The 10931-nt window shown below is 51.1% G+C and overlaps 1 long non-coding RNA gene across 1 annotated transcript; it reads right to left on the bottom strand.

Moving 5' to 3' along the window:
- Nucleotides 1–1520: 1520 nt before the first annotated feature.
- LOC122123943 lies at nt 1521–3863 on the bottom strand. The gene is made up of 3 exons (XR_006150469.1): nt 3603–3863; nt 3336–3395; nt 1521–1588 (listed from the first exon to the last, which is right to left on the bottom strand). It is a non-coding gene; the product is annotated as an uncharacterized LOC122123943 (long non-coding RNA).
- Between the last annotated feature and the right edge of the window lie 7068 nt (nt 3864–10931).

The raw sequence follows: 10931 nt of genomic DNA, 5'->3' as shown, positions 1-10931 counted from the left end.
ATCTAAGGTGTTATGTTTCCCCCGGTGAAAGTAAATAGAGGCCTTCCATCTTCTCTGCAGGAGCATAGAAGTTTGGAGTTTCCATTAAAGACAAATTTACCCAATATTTATTGAATCTCTTTTGTTTGCATACATTTGCAAAGTATGTGTACATAAATTACCTCATTTTATCTTCACAGCAAGCCTGGGCAAAGACTAGGATTAAAATCCACTAAACACAGGGAACTGGTGACTCATGCCTGGAACCTTAGCTACTCAGGAAGCTGAGATATGAGGATCAAGGTTCAAAGCCACCTTGGGCTTTGAGAATCTTACCTCCAGTTAACTACCCCCCCCTCCACACACATACACACACACACAAAAAAAAACAGAAGTGGAGCTGTGACTCAAGTGGTAGAGCTCTAGCCTCAAGGAAGGAAAAGAAAACTGCTCAGGGGCAGCACTCTGGCACCGAGTTCAAGCCCCAGACTGGCACTATTTAAAACAACAGGGCTGGGAAGGTGGCTCAGTGGTAGAGTGCCTGCCTCTGCATGCATGACGCTCTAGGTTCGATTCCTCAGCACCACATAAGCCAAAAAAGCTGGAAGTGGCGCTGTGGCTCAAGTGGCAGAGCCGTAGCCTTAAGCTGAAGAGCTGAGGGACAGCGCCCAGGCCCAGAGTTCAGGCCCCACGACCGACAAAAAACACCCCTCTAATGGTTCCTTCAGTATTGGTCCAGTAACCAGGGTGTGTCCCAGGAAGGAGATGCTAGAGGAGGCCTTGGTCACTGTCACCTTGAGAACCTGCGGTAGCACCTCTCACCAACGCACCGGTACTGTGTTTACTTCCACAACATTCTTGCACGTTCCATGCCACTGATTGGAAGGAATGCCAGTGGGTGACAAACAGGAAGGACCTGGGCTGAAAGCAGCAAGTGGCGGCTGGCTAAGAGGGCCCGGGCGAATGGCCCCTTCCCTTCCTCCCCCCCCTCACCAGGAGTCAGAGAGGGGAGGGGAATCTTTGCCAGGGAGTACACTTTTTTTTTTGCTTTGTATTTGTGTTTGTGTGTGTGTGTGCTCGTCTTTTTTTGCTTTGTGTGTGTGTGTGTGTGTGTGTGTGTGTGTGTGTGTGCTGGTCTTTTTTTGCTTTGTGTGTGTGTGTGTGTGTGTGTGTGTGTGTGCTGGTCCTGGGGCTTCAACTCAGGGCCTACACACTGTCCCTGAGCTTTTATGCTCAAGGCTAGCGCTCTACTACTTGACCTGCGCAGCTCCACTTACTTCTGGCTTGCTTGTTTTGTTTTGTTTTTTTGGTAGCTAATTGGAGATTAGAGTCTCATGAACTTTCCTGCCTGGGCTGGCTTCAAACATCAATCTTCAGATCTCAGCCTCTTGAGTAGCTAGCATGACAGGCGTGAGCCACCAGCACCCAGCCACGAAGAAAATTTTAAAGAAATAAAAAAGAATTCCTTCCAGCTTTATTATTTCTTTGATTTCTTTTTTATTTTAAATGTAAGCTTCCCAGCTCACATATAAACTACAATAGTAGAGGGAGGGACACTGTGTGGCTCCATGCTGGCTCCTTCCCAGTGACATTTTCCTGGACTCTGGACCTAGAAGCAACCAAAAAATAATGCGGTGAAGGTACTAATATTTATCAAGTGTTTGCTGAGCCCATGGTGTTATAAAGAGGAGAGAGCAAGAGCGGGTGCCGGAAGACTCCGCTCCCCACATCATTACAACATCATAGACCTTCTTGTTTTGTGGACAAATGGTTGGGGGAAAAGGAGCAAACTCTTTTTTTTTTCCTAAAAAAAAAAAAAAAATGTGGTGCCAGTGTTTCACACCCATAATCCTGGCTACTCAAGAGGCTGAGATCTGAAAATCACAGTTCAAAGCCAGCCGGGGCAGGAAAGTCCATTAAGAGTCCTATCTCCAATTAGTCAGCAAAAAGCCAGAAGTGGAGCTGTGGCTCAAATGGTAGAGAATTAGCCCTTGAGCCAAAAAAAAAAAAAAAACTAAGGGAAATAGATGGTATTGAGCAATTATTATTTCATGAGCTGTATTAATAGTACAACCTGTATGAAAAACAAAAAGAGAAAAGCTAAAGGACAGCACCCAGGCCTTGAGTTCAAGCCCCAGGACAGGCACACACACAAAGAAGCCAAGAGTAACACTAAACTCTGCTTCCAAAACAAATGCATAGTTTAATGAAAGAGTCAAAGAAAATGAAGAATCATCAAGTGGATACATTTGATAACTTTAAAAAATATAATGTTCATAATCTTGTCACATCTTCAAAATACATTTACATGACAGTCATTATCCAACTCTGAGGCTAACTGGGATTAAAACCAGAAAAGTGATGCACAACAAAAATTCTAGAAGTAGTGCTGCGGACTAAATGTGTGAATCTCTCCCAAATTCCCATTGCAACTTCCTGCCCAGGAAGGGGCTTTAAGAAGGAAATCAGGCTGGGTGCCAGTGGCTCATACTTGTCATCCTAGCTACTCAGAAGGTTGAGATCTAAGGATCACAGTTCAAAGCCAGCCCAGGCAGGAAAGTCTGTGCGACTCATCTCCAATAAACCACTCAGAAAACCAGAAGTGGCGCTGTGGCTCAAGTGGTAGAGCACTAGCCTTGAGTTGCAGAGCCTGAGGGCCAGTGCCCAGGCCCAGAGTTCAAGCCCCATGACTGACCAAAAAAAAAAAAAAAGAAGAAGGAAATCGGTCACAAAGGTAGAGACCTCGTGAGCGGAATGAGTGAGCTTCATGTAAGACCAAGACAGCACCCTGATCGCAGCCTCCTGAGGCGAGGGAAACAAACGTCTCCCAGGCAATAAACTACCCAGCCTACCACATTGATGACAGCGGTCTGAAGGAGCTAAGATAAATGGATTCAATTGTTCCTCAGATCTTGGTTTCCAGCAAACCAGAAATAACTTGCTAGTGTGATGCTGAATGCTGGGACTTTTCCAGCCTGGTCTCTACAGGCCCCAGAAAAGCCTGACTGTGGTGACCACACTCCTATGCGTCCCTACACACATCTCTATGTATGTATGTCTCCCCTTGATAAAGCACTGGGAGCCTGGAGGGCTTTCCACGCTCACGGTGTACCTTGCACACTTGTCCTCTGGCAATTACCCCAAGAGGCTGCCAGGGTGTGTCTGGCAAACATGAACTTGACCAATGTAAATAAACCCCTTAATCCTAAAGGGACACCCCCATGCCCTCTGGAAACCACACACACACACACACACACACACACACACACACACACACACACACACACACACACACACACACACACACACCTCCCTCTGGCCCACTTGGACACAGGGCTGAGGGGCCAGGACCTTACCTCTTGGCCTCTCCCTCCACTCCACGTTCCTTCTTCATCCAACCCCATGCCCCTCAGGAGCTGTTGGAGAGCAAGAAAAGAGCCGGCAGGTGTCATTTTCAGCTTTTTTTCAGGTGAGTGTTAAATTCTCTAAAAGAAAAACAAAAAAATCTCTCACGTTCGACCTTCCCTATCTAAAAGGTCACCTTGAGTTCCCCCACGTCCCTCCCTGTCCCACATCCACCCACCACACACACACACTGTTTAACTACATACTAGAAGGTTTACCTGGCGCAGCCCTGGTGGCGCCCTGTGGGAGGGAGGGCCTGGGCAGCAGCTGCTGTGCTTCTCAGATTCTTCCATCAGAGAGGTGGCCGGGGCTGCTGCCGCCGGTCAGTTTCTGTGGGTCCAGATATGGCGCCTGAGGGCTCCCGCCTGCCCAGGGCCAGCAAGTGGTGAGCACTGTCTACGGGAGTCTCTCAGGAGGCGCCCAGTGGCTCACACCTGTCAGCCTAGCTACCTAGGAGGCTGACATCTGAGGATGGCGGTTCAAAGCCAGCCGGAGCAGGAAAGTCTGTGAGAGTCTTCTCTCTGAGGAACACCAGAAAACCAGCCGTGGCGCTGTAGAGCGCTGGCCTTGAGCAAAAAGAAAAAAAAAGAAAAAGAACACTAAGCCAAATGTGTGCAGCGCTTTCTAGAAAAACGACCCCGCCGCTGGTGATTCCCACCGCCCCCCCCGCCCTCCCCCCTGCCCAGGGACCCAGAGGGTGGCACACAGGTGGCTCTCACCTGGAGACAGACGCCTGGCTCGGCTGTCATCCGTCTCCCCCGGGGGGCCAGGTTCCTTTTCACCGTCGGTTGTTGGGGATGAAGGATTGCGGATGATGCTATGTCGAGATGGCCTTTCTGGGCTGCGCCTACTTGAGCACTGCGGTTCCCCTCCACGGACAAGGCCGACCCCCCCTCCCCGCCCCGTGTCCGGCTCCAGGTCTCCTCAGTACTGAGTTCCACACTCCATCTCCGAGTGCCAAGGAAGGAGGAGAGGCTGGCTGCCCTGCCCTGGAGCCTAAGTCCAGCTTGGTGTGCTCAGACAGAGATGAGGGGGGCAAATGGGCCCCTGGCCCCATTCTCGGGTGCCCTCCCCCCAGTTCATGGTTTGCTCTTTCCAAGTGAAAATCTCATGTGTGTAAGTCCTGCGTGGGTCTGCCCTGTGGCGCTGGCCCCCTTGCCGGGAGACCTCTTGTGGCACCCTCCTGGGTCACCCCTTCCCCCGGCACCGACAGTCACCAGCTTCGTGCGTATAGAAAGCCGGCAGCGGACACGTCCTGGCAAAGCCGTCCCCGCTCCAACAGCGTATGCATTCTGGGAAACACACTGCAGCAGCCGGGCAGCTGATGCACCTGTCAGTTGTAAACCAGCACACGGGGACCCCCTCAGCTCCCCCCCACCTTCCAGGCCTCCCTCCCTCAGGGAGAAATTCCATGATTTCAGACTCTCGGGGCCCTTGGTGACCCAGCTCAGCCGCCTCCGAATGGGACATGTGCAGCCCCACTTCTCAAGGGTTCCTGCTGCTCCCGCCACGTGGGCAAAATCCATGCTCGGAAGCCAGGCCGTGGCTAGACTGTCCTTCAGTCTAGCTGCGAACACAGCACAAAGGGCCGTGGGAGGGCAGGAGGGAGGGAGGCAAAGTCCCTCACCTTCAGCTGAGTCTTGCTTAGGGCTCTCAGAACAGCTGGCCTGATCTGAGGAGATTTGTATTTTCCCCCCTCCTGTGGAACAAACAATTGGAATTCACTTAACCTGTCCAAGCTCAAGTGTCCTCAAGTGTAGAATGGGGGTTGCTGGGAGCCAAGGGCTCTCCCAGAAACCTGCACCCCAGACCATGTGAAGAGGGGCTGCCATTCAACAAGGAGAATTAAGAGTGCCGGGTGCAGTCAAGGCCGCTCATCAGTTGACTTTAGGGTGTGGAAGCGATTTGGGGTTTTCTAAGAAGAACCTGTTATCATCACCAGGGCCAGGGAAATTCTAAAAGGGGGAAGGGAGGGAATCACAGATTTGAAGGTGCTGGCTTTGAAGTGGAAGAAAAGGGCTAAAGGCCAAAGGATGCAGGGTGGCATCTGGAAATGGAGACAAAAAAGGGGGGTGGAGAGAAAGTGATGTGGAATCCGCCCTTAGAGCCAAAGAGCGCAGCATTGGCCTCGCTTTGATGTCAGACACGTGGACGAGATCTGTTTTGAATCTCTGGCTTCTGGAAGATAATAAACCGCCTTTCCTCACCCGCCATTCTCCACGCCCGCACCCCCGTTTCCCACTGGCTCAGCGCTTCTCAGCAGCACCCTGTCCCCCTCCATCCCTCCACCCACAGACTCCAGCTACCATGAAATCAGAATTGTCAAAATTGTGTTTGCTCTGTTAAAAAAATAAATAAACAGGAGTCTTGACTCCCATGTTTACAGGCAGCCCTGGTTGTTTGTAAACCTTTCTCCTTCCAAAATACAACATTTTCCTAGCATCTTCCTCCGGGCCTGTGGCTTCCCTGAGAGCCCGAAAGGCCAAATGGGTATCACCTGTTCCCTCAAGGAATTCACTGTCTAGTTGGAAAAAGAAACACAGAAGCAAATACCTAGGATCCCTGACCTCTCAGAAGTTAAGTGGAGCCGTGAGGCCCCGCCCCCTTAAGGATACAGCAAGTAGTATGGAGAGAGATGCTGACCAGCCCATCTCTTCCACCTTAAGATCATCAGTCTCACCATGGAGCGATAGGGGCTTCTGATTTGGGGTTGGTTTGGGTTTTTTAACCCTAATGAATAATTCCGAGTCACGACTAAGACACTGAGTCACCGAAAGATCTTCTTTCACACTCTACCTTGGGCTCTGTGCCCTTTGCATGTTGTGAGGAATGGATGGATATTTCTAAGACGGAGGCCGGTTAAGAACACAACACATCTGCGGGTTGGAGCACTCGCTTCGCCTCCGCATCTCCCCCGCCCCGCCCCAGGCCCAACACAACATTTCAAGTCGTCATGGAATTCTTTAGGTAGATGCATAGGACAAACTCAAACTCATCCCTTTTGTATTTTTTTTTTTCTATTGGGACAGAATTGTCACAGGGATATCAAGACAAATAGGTACACAGAAGACTTACTGAAAAAGGAAACGCAACTAATGTCTCCCTCTTGCGTTGAATATTGACTTTGGAAATGGCCAAACTGGCCACCTGTTGGGAGGTATTCTCACATACCTTTCAAGTGGAAGGTCTACAAAAAAAAAAAATCACCTTAATGGGGTCCGGGCATGTCTGTTCTATAGTAGGATAGATTTTGTTTTGTTTTTTTTTCTGAACCTAACCAGGTAAACCCAGGCATGCAGCGCTAGGAGGCAAAGTGACAAGATCAGCACTATGATTTAGGAGCTGTGATTATGATCAGAGCTATGGTTACGAGTGGCCCATGGACCCTTCCGGAGGCCGTGGCTTCCCCCAGGTGTTCGCTTTAGCTTGAGTTCCTAAACCTACTTCAGCATCAGTAAGACCCTGCAATCATATTGTTTGTTTCCTGGCTACTAGCAAAAGACTCCAACAACAGACATGGCAAGAGAAACGTCCTTGGGGTTCCAAGTTTTCAGAGCATCTATCAAAGCTAATTTGGGGGCTGACATCGCTCTCTTTTTTTTCCTGCTTGTCTTCTCTTTTTTCCTCCTTCAGCCCTATGCTGGCTGCCATGTGGGCAGCCACCTGCCCAGTGGAGGAAGAGAATGGTGGCCTTCTCCCCGCCCCCACTCCAGACTTTCCCCAGCACCTCTTGGCCTTGGCATTTTTTCTTTCCTCCCTCAGCTCTCTCTTCTCAACTCTGAAAGACCATCCACTGCCCCAGAATCTCAAAAAAAAAAAAAAAAGCAGCAATTCTTTTACCCCATTTCATCTCAGAACCGCGTTCCGTGACTGCTTTAGCTGTCAAGGAGGTAGAAGAAGCATGCGTAATCCATCAACATGAATAGCCCCGAGCGTGTCAGGTCTAAAGGGGACCCCCGCACAGGTGGCATCTGTGGCCATTTACCAAGAAACCATAGGATTCAAGACGTCATTGTCATCCAAACCTCCCCTCCCCCCCCCCCCCGCGTGTGTGCGTGCACACACACACACACACACACACACACACACACACAGAAGCCTAACCCACAGGGTCATCCTTTGACAAATAGCAAACCTAGACTGAGGAACGCCCCGGAGCGTGGCGTGCAGTCGGTCTGCGATACGGGACCGGCTGCAGAGACTCTCCTAGGAAAGGAAAGCTGTCAAAGGTTGACAGGGTGCTCAAGGGAAGTTTCTAAACAGCAGGCAGAGAATGAAGGCAGGAGACAAGATGAGCGCTGACAACATGTTCAACAACGTAGGAGACCTTCCCCGGGTACCTGGGAGGGTACACATGCCCTGGGCAGAATGTGCCAGGCCCCGGTGACCCTCCAAAGCTGAGCTAGAGAGATAGGACTTTATTCTGTCAGCAGTCGGGTGTCATGGAAGGTTCTGGAATAGCTCCTAAGGGAGGTTTGAGAAAAGCTACTCCAACAGGATCTGTGGGGTGGGAAGAGGGTCTATTGGCAGAGAAGAAAGAGTGGACAGAGTGCCATCTTCTTAAAACCCACGTCCACCTAGAACCCCAGAACATGGCCTTATTTGGAAATTAAGTCTTTGCAGATGCGTCCTTCTGGATTGGGGGTGAGCCCTTCCTCCAAAGGCCCAGCTGGAGGACGCCCAAAGGCGCATGCCGAGAGAGGTGACCTCCCCACGCCAAGGAACACCCACAATTGCCAGAGGCCACCTGAAGTGAGGAGAGGGGCATGATGGGACTGCGGAGGACCCCGCCCAGCTGGGACCTCCATTTGTGGACCTCTGGTATCTAGAACTGCAAGACCATACATTTCTTTTCTTTTTTTCATTTCAGACCATTTCTGTCCTAGTCATCTGTTCATAGCAATCCTAGGAAGCCAATACAAAGACCAATAAAGGGGCCTGCTGTGGCCGAGGCGCTGGGTATGAAACCTGAGTTTCACGTCGACCCTGGAAAAATAATATTGGCCAAGAGTGATCTGTGGGAATAAGTGGAGAGCGAGCCAGCTGTGGCAGCAAGACGCGCCCCCAGCTGTGCGAGGCAAAGGCCACGCCCATTTGCCGCTGGCGCCAGCTGCCTAGAGTGTGAAATTCGAGGAAATACATAGTCTTCAGGGGTCTTCTGGGGGCCCCCAGGACAGAATCAACCTGCAAAAACCCAAGGGTCTAAAGCAATGCTAGCCCCCCATCCGGGGAACTGTGTATTAAAAAACAAAAAAGGTTTCTGGTCTCCTTTGCTTGTCGCACTTGGACGCATTCATTAGAGAAAAACGAATGCCTACAATAGTGCAGAAAAGTCTAAAAGGAACTCCAGCCAAGGCCAGCATGGTGGAGGTAGGAACTTTCTGAGTCACACAAAAGGAAAGGCAAAAGCCCGTGCCCAGGCTGCTCCCTCCAGGGCCAACTTTCCTAGCCTGGGAATAAGAGAGGGAGTAAGAGAGGCCTGTGTACTCTGCAGCCCCATACTCCCTTCCCCCCACACACACCAGCCTCCGCAGGGCTCATGAAATCAAGCATCAGAGGACCACATCCCGGGACAGGAGGTGTGCTCCCCCCACCCCAAAACCTGAGCAGAAGCACAAGTCTACACCCCCCCTCACACACACACACACACACACACACACACACACACATACACACACACACCACACATTGCTCCTCAATACCCCCCCCCTTCCTCCTCCCACTACAACCCTAGAAGCTGTCTCTTAAAGAGGGAAGAGCCAACAAACAAGCTAGTTGCCCTTGGCCTCATCCCTGGGTCTGGTTTCTTTTCTTTCCCAAGCCTTCAAGCTTCTCCCAGCCCTAGGCCCTTCCCCTCCCCCTCACACATCCCTCCAGCTTTCATTTCTTGCTCTCTTCCAATTCAGCCCCTTCCTGAGGGGCGGGCGGGGGGGGGGGGGGGGGGGGGGGTGTGTGTGTGAATGAATGGGGGGGGTTCAGAGCCCTTCCTTGAGCAATGCATTGCCTATAAACCTGCCACCTGCATCCTTTATAACACAGCTGACAGCGAGGCCTCAGCTCCAGGTACCTCTAGAAGATGGAAGTTAGGACTGAGCTTGTGCATTGTGTGTGTGTCGGGGGAGGGGGTGGGGGGCAGGCAAGGGAGGTGGAGGAAAAGAGGATCTTATATAGATTTTCTCAAGAAATTAGACCTAATACTGGAAGTTTTCTTGTTCTTTTGTGATGGTTTATTTTTTAATTTGGCCTACCTCTTACCGCCCCCCAGCCCCACCCCGAAATTCTACTTCTAGAAATTTGCTCTGAGAAAATAAGATAGGTGTGCCAGAGCTCGAGCCAGGCTGCCCATCACAGCCTCTATAAGCAGAGGAACATGGAAGTCGGTGGCGCCTAAAGACCAGAATGGAAAAGCCACTTCAGTGAAGTTCTGGAACATTCTCTCGGTGGCTTCCTTCTCTAAACCAACTGAACCAGGGAGGGTTCGCTCCCCCGCTGCCTCCACAGGGACTGTTTCCTTGCTCAGTTTTGTTTTTACCTCTGTTGCATTTTTTGAGCCATTTTCATGTTAGATGTGAGGCTGATAACATTCCAAGGGATGTTTTGAAAGAAAAGATGTAGAAAATGTTTTTAAAATCATTAAGTGAAAATAATAATAACATACTCTGTGATGTCATTCCTACTGAAAAACTAAAGATGTATCTGCACGAGGTTGAACAGGGTGCGCGGCTGGCCAGGAGGACTTTCTGGTGATTTCTACCTTCTTGCTCGTGCTGTATTGTGCTAACTTCTCTCCAAGGAATACATCGGGGTGGGAGGGGGGGAGGGGAGGAGGCGATCAATCTCAAAAAAACAAAAAAGAAGTCCTTTCAAGCCACAAGTCATTCACCTTATACTCGTTCCTTCCTGTCTTGGATAAACTTCTACAAGGAATAGAGAGACTGCGTTCCCTTCCTCACTCATTCCCTACCCTACCCAACCCTACTCCATCCTGTCAAAGGCTCATGCCTCCCCCCCCCCCCCCCCCCCCGCCTCCCTCTCCCATTGACAAAGCCACCCAGGGGTTCTCCAGTCCCCCCCCTTCCAGGCTGCTGTGTCACATCGGTGGGTCAGGAAGTTCAGCAGACATTCATTCAGCACCTATTGTACACCTGACACACTGGTAGCACTTTCTGAGGCAGGCTGGGGGGTCGGGAGAGACTGGGTGCCCGCCCCCGCCCTCCTCCGCAGCCCTGCCTCAACCAGGACCCACGGCGGACAGCTCTCTTGTTCTCTTGGGCAGGATCTTACACCCTAGATTCTTTGGCTCCCCGAAGCCCTCCTCTGTGTCTCTTCTTCCTCTGCCTCCCCGCGCTTCTCCCTGTCTGTCTGTCCTCAGGACATCTGTCCCGGCCCCCTTCCTGGGGCTGTCTCAGCAGTTCTTCTTAGGGAAGACTCGGGGACATCATTGTCCAACACCCCAGGCCAGGCAGGGGTGCACAGTGTCGCCATGTCTGTCTCCTCTGAGGCCACAAGAGATGTGTGTCATTCTGAGCTCCCACCTCTCACCTCTT

The sequence above is a fragment of the Dipodomys spectabilis genome, unplaced genomic scaffold (assembly GCF_019054845.1).
Source record: "Dipodomys spectabilis isolate Male_0828 unplaced genomic scaffold, ASM1905484v1 ptg000233l, whole genome shotgun sequence".
In the NCBI taxonomy this organism is placed as follows: Eukaryota; Metazoa; Chordata; class Mammalia; order Rodentia; family Heteromyidae; genus Dipodomys; species Dipodomys spectabilis.
Note: the sequence above shows the minus strand (reverse complement) of the source record. Positions and strands in the feature narration are given on the sequence as shown.